Source organism: Stegodyphus dumicola, chromosome 3 (assembly GCF_044657685.1).
Source record: "Stegodyphus dumicola isolate Sdum_Otavi_A_Nest chromosome 3, ASM4465768v1".
Classification (NCBI taxonomy): Eukaryota; Metazoa; Arthropoda; class Arachnida; order Araneae; family Eresidae; genus Stegodyphus; species Stegodyphus dumicola.
The window spans coordinates 32,287,413-32,304,527 of NC_140770.1; the positions used below are offsets into that span (position 1 = coordinate 32,287,413).

At 35.2% G+C, this 17,115-nt stretch overlaps 1 protein-coding gene across 1 annotated transcript in view; it reads right to left on the minus strand.

The window, feature by feature from the left end:
- Cap-D3 (Chromosome associated protein D3) overlaps positions 1-17,115 on the minus strand; it is a 99,938-nt gene that overhangs the window by 49,375 nt on the left and 33,448 nt on the right. The gene's annotated exons all lie outside the window — the stretch shown is intronic.

Here is a 17,115-nt window from a genome sequence, read left to right on the forward strand (position 1 = left end):
AAGGTTCATTTATGCAATTCTGCATTAAATGCCATTTATGGTTTCTCCATTACATCTGATAATTATGACAAGGCTGTCAAATTATTAACTGACCAATACGGAAGAAAAGATATCTTGATAAATGTTTATATAAGTAGCTTGTTAAGGATTTCAAACTCTTAAATGCTCTAATGATGTGAAAAGCTTTTGAAAGTTGCTAAATAATTATTGGACACAAATTCATAGTTTGGAATCTCTTGGAATTTCTTCACACACTTATGGAAATTTGTTATGCCCCGTGATTTTAAAATGTTTACCTTCAAATCTAGTTTTTGAATTTAATAAAGAAACTGGAAACTCCAAATATAAAGTTGACAATTAAATAAGCTTCTTTTAACTTTGCCAGGTGACACTCTCAATATTTTTAATTATTTCACAATTGAAAGGAGCATTAATGCTGATTCACTGAGAAAATCTAAACAAAAACTTAATCTTATCAGTAAAGAGAAGTTACCAACTTTTCCTGATCTCCTGAATTCAAAGGTAAATAAAACTTGTGTATTTTCTAATAAATTTCATGATTATGAAAGAAGTGATTATACATGTAACATTAATATTAAAGAAAGGAAATCTATTTTAATGAAAAAAGGAGTTTGTTTCGTATGTTTGAAACTAAACAAGCATTTATCAGGACAGTGTAAAATAAAAATAATTTGTTTGTTTTATAATGGGAGACATTTTGATATTATGTGTTTTTCAACTCAAAATATTTGCCTTAATAAAACAAAAGCTAAATGTGAAAATGAAATAAATGAAATATTGTTTTATCAAACTCTTGCAAAAAGAAGTGTACTTACAAACTTTAATTGCTAATATAATAGAAAATGAGAAAGAATATTATTTGGTGCACATTACATTAGATTCGGGAAGTCAGAGAGCTACATAAGCAAATTTATGGCTGATAAACTGGGTTTGAAATTCCTAAAAGAAACAGTGATACATGATTTGTTTGGGGTGATGAGAAAACATAAAAACATAAAAAGTAACTCGTGAAGCTACCTAGTATTAATAAAAAATATCAGGTATGATTTGAGGCCATGAATCAAAAGAAAATTTGCTTGAATATTCCTAGAGGTGGAGACAGCGACTGTATAAAAGATTTAACAGAACTTAGCATATTTGTACGCCATATTGCTTTAAATGGAAATTCATAATTCAAGTGAAATATATGTTCTTATCAGGGCTGTGGAGTCAAAATCGGGCAGATTTGGGGGTTAAAGGGGGTGAGTGAATGAGTGAGATTTTTGGTCCAAAACCAAAGTTGATTATAATGTGCCAAACACAAGGTAGGATGATCTAATTTGATGAAATCAAAAATTTATTAATAAATCAAAAAAGAAAGACAAATGTACCAAATCCAGAGGATGAAATCATATAAAAAACCAGGTAAAAGCACACATTAGAATATAATACACAATCTTCAGAATAGATTACATTAAGTAACTCAATCAAGATTACATTAAGTAACTTATCAATCTCTTTTAAAAACTCTCTCAGTCTCACCAATCTCTTTTAAATAATAAAATAAATTACAATTTACCTCTCTTCCGATTAAAGGGTCGAGAGGTAAGTTACAGCTATTAAAATATTTCTGATGAAGACTATTAAAACATGGACACTCAATTAAAATATGATGGACTGATAGACAAACATTACAATTTGAACAAACAGGCTCATTCTCAGCCTTCAAAAGGTAGTTATGTGTCACTCTAGTGTGACCAATTCTGAGGCGAGTCAAAAGAACTACCTCCTTATGATTTCTAGTAAAATACCAACGCACAATTCTAGGCTTTACATTTTTCAACTTGTTTTGAAGCTGAACATTCCAAAGTTGCTGCCATTTTTTCGGATCTTCTCTTTGCCAACACAACAGATGTCTCTAAAAGGGATGAGGCGATTGGACAGTTCAACAGCACATTTCGCTGTGATATCTGCCAGCTCTTTCCCTTTTATTCCTGCATGCCCAGAAACCCAGCAGTACAGGATTTCATATCCATGACTCATTAAGTTTATATGAATCTTGAGAACATCCACTATTACTGGATTTTGAGTGTTGGGGAAAGCTTCTTATGATTTAAGCCCACTATAGGAGTCCGTATTAACTTTTTGTGGCAGAACTTTGAGATGTAAAAAAAGACTATAACATATTGCAGTTAGTTCAGATGTTAAAACAGAGAAAGCATGGTGCAAGCGTCTGTCCTCTATGTGATCTTCAATTACATATGCTATCCCGACATGATCATTTGACTTGGATCCATCTGTATATACTGGAAGATAACTGCTATATTTATGCCTGTGCTCAGCAAAGAGTTGTCTGTATACCATATCATTAGTGCTTGCCTTCACATGATTGTTAAAACATTAAGAAGCTGGATACGTGCATTTTCCCAAGGTGTGATTTCTAAATTCTGCACTGCTTGGGGGCATATATCAGAGAGGGAGAGTTCCTCAATGATAGGGCGAATTCTTAAAGGAAAGGTACAATGATAGGGCGAATTCTTAAAGGAAAGGTAGGCACACAGGATGGATGTGTTTCAAATAAAGTGCTACACACATTATCAAGTAAGCACAGCTTATTAGGATGTTCAGGTTGAGATAAAATATTAAAATACTGCAAAGGGAGACCTGCTCACGCCTCAGAAAAGGTGATGGTTCATTAGAGTCAACATACAGGCTCTAGACAGATGTCTTGAAAGCTCCAGAACAAATCCGCAAAGCTTGATGGTGAACAAGATCTAGTTTTATCAATACATGACTGAGCGGATCTGTAAACAACTGAGCCAGTCTAGAGCGGACAAATGCTCTGTAAATGCGAAGCAGAGAGCAATGCTCTGCACTCCAGGAGGTGTTCACCAAGACTTTTAAAATATTTAGTGTTTTTAAACACTTTTTTTTTCTCAGGTTTAAAATATGAGAAAGGAAAGTCAATTTTTGGTTGAACGTCACTCCTAAAAATTTTACTTCAGGTGCAACTGGAATAATTGCATCATTCAGATATAACTCAGGCTCAGGATAGAGACCTCGCTTCCTACAAAAGTGCACGTACAAAGTTTTTTGTTTGGAAAATGCAAATCCCTGTTGGACCATTCTTGGATCTTATTCAGAGCAATCTGCAATTGCCTCTCTACGTATCTCCTGTTTGCCCCTCGACAGCTAATCAGTAGATCATCAACATACAGAGATCCCAAGATAATGGGAGGAAGTTCTTTTAATACAGAGTTTTTTTTTAAGCTGAACAGGGTTACACTAAGCACACAGCTTTCAGGCACACCCTCTTCCTGTTCAAAACATCCAACAAAACACAGCCAATCCTTACTTGAAAAGTTCTAGAATTCAACAAATTCTGAATTAAAATTGGTAAGCTGGCACACAAGCCACTGTCATGAAGATCCCGAAGTATACCGTATCTCCATGCCTTATCATAAGCTTTCTCAATGTCAAAGAATACTGAGACAAGGTAACCTCCTTACAAAAGCTTTTCGAATCGATGCCTCTAAAAAAGGAGCATATTACTTATGGTTGTTCTCCTCTTTCGAAAACTGTTTTGATAAGGCGATATAATATTATTATTTTCCAAGAAGTAGACTAGGTGGCTGGTTACCATTTTTTCAAACAGCTTGCATATGCTACTCGTAAGGGCATTTGGCCGATATTTGGAAAGATTCCGCTTCAGCATTTCATAATACGTCATCCAGACCCGGACAAGGTCTATGAGTCTGTAACAAAGCTCTCTTTAACTCTAGCAAAGTAAAGTCTCTATTATAAGGCTCAGTTTTGAAAGAGTTGAATGCGATGGGATGTCTTTCAGAGCACTGCTTGATAGAGAGAAATGCAGGTGAATAGTTTCTGCTGGAAGAAACGGCAGCAAATGTCTCAGCAATTGTATTTACAATTTCTTCTATGGAGCTAATCACTCGGCCATCTTTTCCCAAAAAGGAAAGTGAGTGGTCTTTATATATTCCACGTCCTTTTCTAACTCTTTCCCAAACTAGGCATACTAGGCATAGAGGATGTTATTGACGACTCATATGAAATCCAAGAATTCCTTTGGCTCTGCCTTCTTACTTTTCATGCATTTGCTTTGGCTCTTTTAAATGCTATGAGGTTTCGCAGAGTAGGATATCTACGAAAAATTCCCCATGCTTTTTTCTGTTTTTTCAGTGCTTCGTGACAGTCACGATTCCACCATTATTTAGAATATTTTAGTATTTTTCCTGGTGTTCTAGGGATGGAGAGTATAGCTGCCTGGTAATAGCAATTGTAACTGCTGCCACTGCATCATCGATAAGCACATCTTTTACAATTTTCTCTGTGAGCTCTGCAGAGCAAGAGAAGAGTTCCCAGTCTTCCCTATCCAGTATAAACCGAGGGAGTCTCAACATGGGGTTTGCTTCTCTTTATGCAAGAGATAAAAGAATGGGATAATGAGCGCTGTTGTAAAGATCACTTCCAACACTCAAATTTCAAAATGGCAATAGAGATGGTGAACAGATGGCTAGTTCAAGAGCGTGGAATGCCCTTGTAGTTTCATGGAAGTATGTGCCCTGCCTATTATTCAGGAAACAAAGGCAATTATCTTCAATTATCTGCTCAATTTGTCTTCCTTGTGAATTGGTGGCCTTGCTTCCCCACAAGGGACTATGGCCGTTAAAATCACCCATTATGATAAAAGGCTCAGGCAACTGCACTGCAAAGTCATTTAAAATCTTCTGATCAATGTGCTCATTAGGAGGCCAACAAAGAGAAACGATCGAAACTACCATATGAAAATTTACTTGTACAGTGACAACTTGGAGGGATGTTGTCAAAGGAAAGGAACTTGGTGGATAGTTCAGTGAGGTGAGGAGACCTACACGTCCACTGGAACGCTTACTGGCAAGGTTATCCTTCCTGATGAAATAAAACCTCCGAAGTTTTCCATGTTGATCTAGTTTCAGATTTGCCTCCTGTATTGTCAAGCACACAAAATGATAAGCATTGATCATAGCTTTGATGTCAAGGAAATTTCAGTGGAAACCATGACAGTTCCATGAGACAAGAGTGGCCATTATGATTGATGTATGTTCTTTCAATGTTGTTTTTTAGATTTGTGCGGAAGCAGATGTTTAAGAACTTCCAGTTCCTCCTCCACTTCCATTCTATCTGAATCTAGAGAGAAATAATTTCATCTACAGAACTACTGCTGGGGCTTGCAGGCTGCTGGGTTTTATTTTGTGGAGTCTGTGTACTTATTTAAGTTTGGGTGGCAATGGTACATGTTGATTTAACGGCACTGGCATATGATTTGTTTGATTGAAGCTGTATGCTTTGAACTAGTCTTCTGGCTTCAGCATATGAGATGTTCCGAGTGACTTTTACCGTCTGTACTTCCTTTTCTGTTTTCCATTTTGGGCATGATGGGGAAAATGCTGGATGGTCACCCTTACAATTTATACTCAGTGCAGCAATGGTGCAATTATCACAATCGTGGCCTACCGACGAACCTCGAGCGCACGTCATGTTCCCACGATAGGACATCTTGGAATAGCCGAAATGCTGGCACTGGAAGCATCACATAGGGTTTGGAATATAAGGTCTTATGGGGCAATTAAGATATCCAGCCTTGATATTCTTCAGCAGATCAGGCGGCTTGAAGGTCAGGATGACATGCTTCGTGTCAATCAACTGACCTTCCTTATGCATCTTGATCCGCTTTGCAGCACTAACCTTTTGGTCAGCTAACTCGGAAACAAACTCTTCTTCATGAACAGACATAAGGTCGACTTCCGAAATTACACTGCGAGAATAATTCAATGTCTTATGCCCTGTTACAGTGGCAGTTGCTTTCCCAACTTTGGTTATTTGAAGTAAGGAAGCAGGCTGGGTGACCGAAGTTGTGTCAATAAGCAAGTCTCCAGAGCAGAGACGCTTAATATTTCTGGGCTCACTAATACAAGAATGGATGCATTTATTTATCACAAAAGGAGACATCTTTTGCAGCTCGCCAGAAGGACTAGAGACAACAAGGAAATGGAGACTATTGTTACGATTATTTACATTTGCATCTGTACATACATTTTTTAGTTTAGAGGGACGGGCTTGACTTCAAAGTCTTTAATTACATATATTTTGGAATTAGCCATATTTAAGAAATTATTCAGACCCGGCAGCCCCACCCACCACGTAGTCCAACAAGGGGACACAAAAATCTGTGCGACAGTTAACCGGGTCTATACACAATCTGAAGCCCCACAGTCAGCTTTCCTAAAAGCAGGAACTCCCGAAAGCTTATCCCCAAGCCACTGACCCTAAGGTAGAGTTCCCAGTCTGCCCTATCCAGTATAAACCGAGAGAGTCTCAACATGGGGTTTGCTTCTCTTCGTGCAACAGATAAACAATAGCGGGATAACTAAGTGCTCCTTTTTCAATCTGAAGCACAGGCCAAAGCCGTGTGTTGGAGACAGTACCTCGCCCTTCAACTACCAGGACCCTCCTTTCCAGCCTTACGGGTCTCCACGCACGGCAAACACGTGGGCAGTTTTCTCAGCACTAAAAAACTAGAGACAAGGGTTGTTCCAGTTTCTCGTGACGAGCCCCAACTCCAAAGAGGAAAACCACAAGGGAGAACGGAAAGAAAAATGTGTCAGGTCAGAGGAGAGGAGATGGAAGTGAGGATAAAGCACTGGGGCTCCAGGATTGTGACACCCGCCTCACCAGGAAGATGATCCCCTGAAGGGTTAGGGTACCTCATGATTGCCACATCCATACTCACAAAAGTGAGCCCCTGAGGGGGGTACAAGAAGTCGGAGCTGGAGTCGCTAAAAACAAGTCGACTCCAGTGTTTGTTGGACACTTTGAATTTGAAATGAAATTAAAATGAATTGAAAAATATTAATGATGAGTTATTATTGTAAGTTATTATTTTTATTTACGAACTGTATACATTAATAAATAGTTATTTTCTATTTTACTGACATATTAATAAATAAATACAAGGATGGATGTGATATTTGCCATTAGCAATTAAACTGATTCATTTAGTTACAAATCTCACTGGTAAATTTAGGTAAGCAGCAATAGCAGCAAGAACTCCTAAAATTGATGCCATTCTTAGGAAGCAAGCAGGAAAAGGAGCAATTTCAAGCAACGCAATAAGGAAGTACATATTTGATGATAAAGAGCTTTTAGAATTAAGAACTTTTTTAGAAGAAGTAGATACTCCTAATGGTTCACTAACAGAAAGATTGTGGAATGATCTTGCAGAATTGGAAACTCTTCTTTCTACACCATATACAGCCACAAAAAAGCTGCAATCTGAAGAATTGACAGGAGGCAAGAATGGAAGAATGAGATGTTTGTTCTTTCTGAAATGGAGGGTTTATTGCAGAAGAAATCATTTCTTTATTGAAGAAATCATTTCTTCAATAAAGAAATGAGAAACTAGATTGCTAGACAATGAGATCTTGCTGGGTTCGATATATGTAGATCCGAAACACCGAATTTTCTTAGATGACGAACAAATTAAAAAGGCAAAGTAAACCATCTATGAACTTTCATTGAGAATGAAATTATTCTCAGAATAATTGGAGAATTCAAATCAGGTCATTCAAACTGCAGACATTGCAACTGAGTCTCTATCATCTTTTTCTAGTGATGAATTAACCTATTCAGTACAGGCATGTCATATGTGCATCAGCAGCGAACATTACCTCATGGCTGGGTGTATCATATTTGAATCGCCATTTAATGCTCTCTATGGCTGGGCTTACCACATTTGACTTTTTAGAGAGAACGTTGTCATTTGATATAAACCAATGCACATGCTCTCGATGCTTTGAGGTACTTTTTATTTTTATTTTTAAGATATAGAAATTAAAGATATATAGAAGAAATTAAAGATTTACCCCTGGATGAATAAAATAAATCACATTCTCTCCCCAACTGGTTTGGTTGGAACCAACTTTGGCCCTCCTGAACACTAATATGTTCCTTTGTTTTAGAATCAAGAGTTTCATACAACTTATCAGATACAATGAGATCACACAATTTCTTAAAGTCATCTACCTCTCTTAACTTGCAATAATAATTGAAAGTTGCACTGAGTCGAGACGCAAACTGAACATGTGATTCAGATGAATGTCTCTGAGCATTTTTAAAAATTGTTCAAACACTCACGCGGTGTTGGCTGAAATTCTTTCACGATTAGAGTTTTTAATTTATCATAATCCGCGATTTCTTGTTCAGAAACATATGTTAAAACATTATTACATTTATCGCCTAACAAATTAATCAACACTTCTGATTTTAACTCCACTGGTACACTTTTAGTAGTAAAAGCTTTCTCAAGTGACTGAAAAAATAAATGCAGAGCTTCCAGTTTCTGGGGTACAGCTATAGTTAGTCTTTTGACGCTTTTAATGATATCTTCAACACTAGTCTGAGCGTTTCCTCTATCACTCGATAATGATTGTGATTTTAAACTTTCTAACTCAATCTGCTTTTCAATCTGAGCTAATTTAAGACGTTCGATCTCTAAAAGATAGTGTTCATTACTTGTTTTGGGCGTCCGATCCTCTGCGATCGACTTGACGACGCCACGAACAAATTCAACGTTCGTTTTGAAAACATCTGAATTTTCGATAATTTTTCTAATGTCAGCTTTTTTAGCATTTTCTGGAACAGTCTGTCCAATTTGTTCCGCAATTACTATTAAATCTCTTTTCATTAAATTATTTAGGAAATTCATTTTAAAAACGAATATAGGTATCTGAACTTAGAAAAATATACACAAATGCTAATTCGTTAGTGTTGGGTAACGTGATGGCTCTTACTGTGTCATTTCATATAAACAAATGAACATGTTCTCAAGCTCTGGAATACTTTTTTTTAATTAAATTAATTTATTTTATTTTTTTATCCCCGTATAGTGGAGTAGATGTTCTAGCATTAGAGACTTTTTTATTACTCTTAGATATTTTTCCGGCACTGAGACGAATATTTTCGGCATTGTTCTATTTTTTTAATGACAAAACGAAAGTGCTACCTGACCGTAGCAGATGCACAAATGCTAAATAAGTCAAATTTGCTGATACAGTCAAAAGTCGTTAATCCGGACTCGTCAGGACTTCGGCGATTCCGGATTATCGATTTTTCCGGATTATAGATCATCAGTTTAAATCTCGTAAGATGGCATGCAGAAATTCTAAAATTAAAAATATGAAACCGTAATTTATGAAATAAAGAACAATTATGATCTAAAGGGTATCGAAATTTGCAAAAAAGCTTAATATTTATTTGTTTACTTTATTAAACATTTCTTTCAATGTAAATTGTTTAAGTTTTGCTTCGTTTCATGTGATAATACTTTCTCTTTAATTCTATTAAACAGACATAATTTCTTGTTCAGTTACAAAGTTCCGCCGTTCAAGTCCTATAATTGCTGTGTCAAGAACACCGACTAATTTGTCAATCGAAATTTTTTTGTTTTCAATAACCTCTGTCACTTTTCTTCGCTATCGGAAGCGAATTATAATGACGAAGAACTTGTTTTAAATCATATCAAAGACGGAGCATATCGAGATGAAATACTACATTTGGTAAGGAATTATAAGCCAAATAAAATAAAAACATCTGCGCTGAAGATAAGGATAGTGCTGACAAATCAACTTCCAATTCATTACGCGCCCGCCGCCGAGCAGCGTGAAATTGATAAACAGATTTCAGATTTCAAAACATACTTTCGCTTTAGATCCTTTACATATTAACAAATATATATCGGAAATTCTATTTGATATAATTGAAAGTTTAAGCTTACTTTTATAAAATTGCTCTTACAGTCTGCAAAAAATAATAAGCCGGATGCAATTCGAAAATTAAGGAACAACGCAATCATCAACATTAACTGAAATACATAATTAGATAATTTTAGCTTATACGTCCATTATACATAAAATGCGCACGCGAAAACGTATTCTGCACTTGCGCACACTCATATGCGCAGTCGTAAAAGGTCTTACGCCTCTGCGCATGTGTCAACGCGGCGCATGCGCAGAAAGTTTTTAGTTTTGATGTCCGGATTATAGATCATTCCGAATTATGGGTGTCCGAATTAACGACTTTTGACTGTATTCTATTCCTGTGACATTTGAAATGTTGGACTTTGCATACACCCATGTTTCAAAGAATATCATACACTGTCTCTTTTTTGAAATATTGCTTCCTTTTCGTTGTTTGCTCATTGAATTTTTATGAAAGACAGTTTTAATATTTTTTAAATTTTAATTATGTGTTGTGTTAAATAAAATCTGTGATTGTTTGGATATTTTTCCATATATATTTAATTGTGAGATAAAGGAAAAATTATATTATTCTACATAGAATGAGTATTTTACAAAATTTTTAAGGAAAATATAACAATAAAGGTTTAAATTAATTCTGACAACTACCTGAATGTTCTTCTCATAATATACCAAAAACTGGAACAATTGGATGACAAATTTAATTTAAACGAATTTTTTCCAAAGTTAGGCTTAGCAGCGCAAACTGCTCGTCCCCACAAGACGACGTATCCGGTTAACACACCGTCATAAGAGAATGCTTCAGTAACAGAGGTGCCCGTTGTGAACGGGTTAGGTTTTAAGAAATATTTTTGAATAATATTGAAGAGGCTAAGGCAAAAAGCGAATGAAAATAAAGAACCAAGAGCCTTTAGATAAAAAAAATGAAAAAATACAAACAAGATTTCTACACGACCTTTGATGAAATAGAGAAATATGATTGTGCTTGCAAGACACCTCTTTTAGAACTTATAAAAATGTGTCCTGAAAAGTTAAAAGAAGCAGCCCTAACAGTAATAGCTCTTCCTCCTACTCAAGCTAGTGTGGAAAAACTCTTCTCAGCTCTGAAGTTTATCAAATTGGATCTATGGGCCTCCCAAAGAAGATCTTGCCGAAGCTATAGTGTTTCTTAAAAATAACTAATGCCAGTTTTTCTATTTCCTAATAAACGTTAATTAATATAAATAATTTGCTATGCCATCAATTTTTTTTTTCTGTAACATTTATTACTTCTTTTACATTACTGGAAAATTATATATAAGGGTAATAAATCATCTACCTAAGGGTTTAGTAGCCTTGAATACCAATTTTGGCCAGACTATTTTGGGTAAGGGTGACAGCGAGAACAAAAATGACAGACCTTTGTTAGTTCTCACTCTTTATGTAAGCAATATTCACATACCAGATCTATAAAGTTTAGCTTCTTTGAGAATAACTAATTCTATTAAAAAGAAAACAAAAATGGAATTAGAAGAGCTTGCTTTTAAACATTTTCAGGAAACTTTTGATAGAGATAGATAAATATCAATTTAGTATTCTCGGATTAGAAGACCATCCTTCATCGTAAAGATTTATGTAGGAAAAGACTTAATAACACAGCGAATTTCTGCTTGTAAGCTAGAAGCCTATGAACAAGTATTTAATATGTGGGAAAAGGAAAATATTATTGAACAAGTTAATTCGAGTGAGGATTCAAAAAGGGTTGAGAGTTTATGTATTCATGTTTTGCTACATGGAGCTGTTATAAAAGGAAGTTGCACAACTAAAATAAGACCTGATTTCGAAGGCTCAGCTAAAACTCGTAATTCAGTATGTCTCAACAACTGTACGTAAAAAGAGACCTCATATGACCGAACTCATCCCTTTAATGTTGAACTATTTCAGATGGGGAAAGATAAAATTTATAGTGGATATCACAAAGGCCTTCTTTCAAATAGGCTTACATGAAAATGTCAAGAATTTTCTGAGGTTTTTATAGTGGCAAGATTGAAAAAACTTTTGAAATTTGTCATAGAACACCATGTAGTTTAACTTGTAGTTAGTTCTAGTTGCTATACTGACACACCATTTAGATCAAACACCTGAAAAGGAAGAACTGGCAAGAAAAATTAAGGATTCAATGTACGTCCACAATTCTGTGACTAGGGTAGATTTCTTTAAGGAGCTTAATCTTTTCCTTTCCGAATCTCAGATTGTTGAGTTCAGCTAAGTTTGATCAACAGTGGTGGAAGCACACTCGCCTACCTTCACCCACAAAAAATGCTTGCAAAGGAAAAGAATTTCCAGTTTTAGTACTATCTTGGAACATGCATGATGATACATTATTGATTGACTGAAGATATTGACTGATGAAAAAACAATTCCAATAATTAATTTTTTTTTCTCTCTTTGATTCATACGGTTTTCAATCCTATAAATTTCAGCTATCCCTTTATGTTAGTTACAAATTGGTTATTGTTACAAAAATGTTGTAAACTTAGTCTAGTGAGACTTGGAACTGCCATCAGAGATCACAAGAAAGTACGAGAAATGGAAAAATCAGAAATCAAGAGGATTAAAATTCCTTGAAGATTATCAGGTTTAGAACCTTTACAGTTAGAAAGGATTTGAAACTAGACAATACAGGAACATTCTTCTGGTCTGATTCAACAGATGCCTTCTATTGGATCAAAAAGAAAGATAACTGGGCCATATTTGTTTCTAATATTATGACAGAAATCATAAGTTTGATATCAACCCATCAATGGAACTATGTACCTGGAGTGCAAAATCCAGCTGATCTTCCATCTTGAGGATCTTTGGCAAAAAAATCAGCTGGAGGAAAATGATGATCCTATCTGGCTAAAATATTCAAGAGATGAATGGCCGAATTTTTAACTGATGCCAAATAAAGAAACTGTAAATTGAGAAAGGAAGAAGATTATAGTATCCTCTATAACTGAAGAGAAAGCAGATTTCTTCTATCAAATAATGTCATACACAAAGGTAATTAGAATCACAACATGGATTTATTGATTCTTCAAGAATACTAGAAAGCTACTGAGAAAAACCAAAGATCACTACTAACAGCAGGTGAAACAGTAAAAGCAGAAAAGATTATTTAAAAGAAAGGTCCAAGAAGACTCTTCACTTCGAAAAGATGACAAACAATTACAGTCTCTATCAATAATTACCAATTCAGAAGGATTATTAAGAGTGAAGACAAAGGTTTTTATGCTAAAAGATGAAAAAAAATTTAGACTTCCTTTAGTATTAGCTTCCAATCACCACATTATTAAAAGCTTAATTAAGAAACACCAAGAACTGGCACATGCCAATGTACAATATTTAATGTCAGCTTTATGAGAAGATTATTGGAAACTGAAGAGTAGGAAAACAGTCAACAAAATCATAAAGACAAACTATGTTTGTAAAAGGCATAATGTGAAACCTGTGAATGAATCTGCAGCATTTTTACCAGAAAACTGTTTAAAGAAGCTTTAGTTTTTGAAGTCATAGGAATAGATCTTTGTGGTCCCCTGCATTTAAAAAGTGGATCTAAGAGTTGGACAGCATTGTGTATTTGTGCTGTTTACTGAGCTATTCATACTGAACTAGTAACATCATTGTCTAGGGATAGTTTTGATCTAGCATCCAGAAGATATATTGAGAAAAGAGGCTACCCTATCGTTACCTATTCCAACAATGGAATCAATTTAGTGGGCTAATGAACTGAAATATATTGACTGATCTAGATTGCAAGAATTCACATTGTTTAAGAAAATTGCCTGCAAATTCAATCCATAATCAGCACCCTGGTTGGGTGGCTTTTGGAAGCATCTAATAGCATGTTAAAAAAAGATACCGAGGTGTGTTTTAGGAAACGCTCATCTGGATCATGAAGACCTGTACATAGTGCTCTGTGATGCTGAAAATATCATGAATAGCAGACCCTTTAAGATCTGAAGATAGCAATGATTTTAGACCCTTAACATTCTGCCCGCCGACAGCCTAGGAGTAAATTCACTGAACACTGGTAGTTCGGTCGGAGGTTCAAATGCTACAAATGGGCTGATTGCATGGGTGTTTTTGTGGTTTTCCCCATGTGTAATGTGTTTATGAGCCAGTTTCCCTTAGAAAGACCTCCACGAAGGCATCCTTCTCCTTAGGTAGATAGTTCTCGAGGCTTTGCAATAATCCTTGTAAGAAATAAAAGAAGCAGGTGTTTCAACAATTGGTGCTTAGTAAAATTGATTAAAATGTATCCTGGTAAAGACGGAAATGTAGGTGTGGCAAAAGTCAAGCCTAAATATGGGACCTGTTGAGAAATCATATCCATTAAAAGTCAAAGACAATGACAAACTGTTAAAGAGGAATGATCCCAGAGTAATAACCAGTGATTCTAGTTCAATGACTCTATGTCTTTTGAAAAAGAGACAATGAATGAGGCTGTGACTTTAAAAACTCTTAAACTTCAGTTATAAATCTCTGAATCTCAAAAGGCAGAGAATATTGTGAACGTTCTTCTACCACCTCTCTAACTGAGACTAAAACGGACTCTAAAGCTTTGGTTTAGGATTGTAGCTACATAAATTGAGCATATTTTGTACAATGCTGTAAAATTTGGTTATAACTTTAATGCTTTATTAAATGTTTTGAAAATACTAGATCACTGTTGTTAATTTTGATGAATCTGAGATTTTAACAAAGGAGATATTCACCATCTGCCAACTTGTTTACAGAAATGGCTGATGAAACCTCAAGGTGACTAACCACTGTTCCTTTATTGAACGTGTGGAACAGTCAGTCTTTCTCTAAATACTGAATGCAATATTTATCAAACAGATAAAATTCAAATATTATTACACCATGCATGTCTGATTTAATGCTTTACAAATTTTATACTTGAAAACACATGAGTCTTTTTTAAATCCCTTTAACTGCCAGCCTTGAAATATGAAAAACTGGAAGTTTCTTGTATCCCAAAATTAGAAGTTTCTGGGAGGCCTTTGTACTGCATGGTGGCAGTATTTCATATCAACTCCAAACTTTATTATGCTTAAATTTGCTTTATAACACATACCGTATTTGACAACATATAAGACGCACCCTTATTTAGAAGGCCACACACATGTAGATGTAGAAAAAGTTATGTGTGTCTAGACCTTTATACGGGCTAAAAATAGCATTCAGTATTGAAAATTAACCTGTGTCTTTCATGTATAAGATGCAGGTAACTTTTTTTGAGACCAAATTTAGGGAAAAAAGTGCATCTTATATGCCATCAAATACGGTAATTCAGATTATTTAACTACTTATGATTCTGACATAAAATATAAAAATAATATTGAAATATTAATATTTAATTATATGGTTTAAATATTTTACTCTTTGGCTAATTTCATTTTGTAATTTTCTTACAATTTTACACTGAGAAAATTTTGAGTAGAGAAGAAAGGTTTTAAATTATCAAAGTGCTGTAAACTTTTTTGCAATTTCCAACAAACTTTTCAAAGGCATATCTTATCGAAGCCAGTTTATTTATTTCCCTTCTAGAAAAGCGATCTCTTATGTCATCAAATCTCAAACATCTCATTAGAAATAAAAAAACGTTTGTTAGACATTGTTTGATGAAAAATGTTAAGCATTTCCGACAGTCACCCAAAGGTTGAGAACATTCATGTGAGAAACCTTGTGGAGTCCTTCAAAATAAAGAAGACCGATAAATGCTCTGATTTCTGTAATATTTGTGCATCGAGCATCTCTCTATCTTTAAAATTTGACGGCGATGGATTCGATATAAATGTTTGCACAATCTACTAGAATTTTTACTATTATTTTATTCATAAGCAGTTGCCAAGAATTCATAGGGGAGGACACAAATTTTGCTTCACAAACATTTCCGAGCAATTTTCGCACAATGCTGTGAGCAAGAGTTCTCACAGCAAGTCTTAGTTCTTCTTTATTCCATTTTGTCACATTATATTTGCCAAGATAACAATTCGCTGACGGACACAAAATTACTATATTTATGCTTGAGTCTAGCCTCTTCAGAATTCGATTGGTGATCACTAAACTGTTCTTCACCAACTATTTCTTCGTCCTCTTCATTAATTGTATCTTCGTCAGTCGACACTTCGGCTAATAGTTTCTGTATTCTTTTAATTTCATCGTCATAGCTCAAATAGCAAGACCTTTTCGCAACTGCCTGATCTCTTTCACAATTTTAAATGACAATGCGAGCGCACCTCGGGCCTGGGAAGCCCGTTTCTCAGTTTCTGAGAAAAGATGAAGGGTTAAATTCCGGAAATGCTTGTGAACGACAAGTACATGACCTTAAACGCAGCTACTGAGAAGATTTCATTCTTTGGTGAAATTTGTGTATTACATTTTTGTAAAGACCGGGCCTCGCATGCCCGACGCGTGTTTTCGCGGGTTAAATACAATGAAAATACAATTCCTAATTAATGTACATACTATTGTGTGGATAAACTTAATAATGTATCATACATTCATGTAAAACAAAATCAAATACAACTATTTACTGATTAAACACTGGTTGAATTTGCATATAAAGTTCTGTAAATATGTAGACTAGATTAAGACAATTCAGATTAAATCAAATTTAATATGAAAAATTACAGTGTAAATCACTAGGAGTAGGGAGTGTATGTATTAATATTAGCTGAGAAATACTAGCATCAGTCTGTCTCCGACAGAAGAGAATGTTGACTAACAGAACATGTGCACTAGAAGCAGCGCTGAATTATCATCTGTGAGAAACTGTTTATTTTGTTTAATTTCTTTTTAGATTTATTATAGTTTGAATAGAATGTGTGGTTTCTTCAAATAATACATAATTTGTACATTCCCAGTTACGATTCAGATGTGATGCTGTAAGAAAGGAGCCTAACGCCCGAGTGTCGCTATGGGAAATAAATATATTGAAATTTAGAGTGTGTTATTTCTACAATGTGTGTGGTATTATTTTATTGTGGTTTATAAGCTATCGATAAGAAATAAAATAATTCAATTCAGAAAGGAATGAAATTTGAACAATTCAGGACCCCCAGTGTTTAGTCCCCAAGCGAACTTGGTACTCATTTGATCGACCCAAGTGATGGAAACCAAGGGATGAAAGTCTGAGCCAACCTTGCCCAGCCCAGGAATTGAACCCCGGACCTGTGGTGCTGCTGTGCGATGTGCTAGCCACTGCACCACAAGGCCTCTCAGAATAGTATCTATGAGCTGTAAATATAGCCAAATATCTTTTGCCAATTCA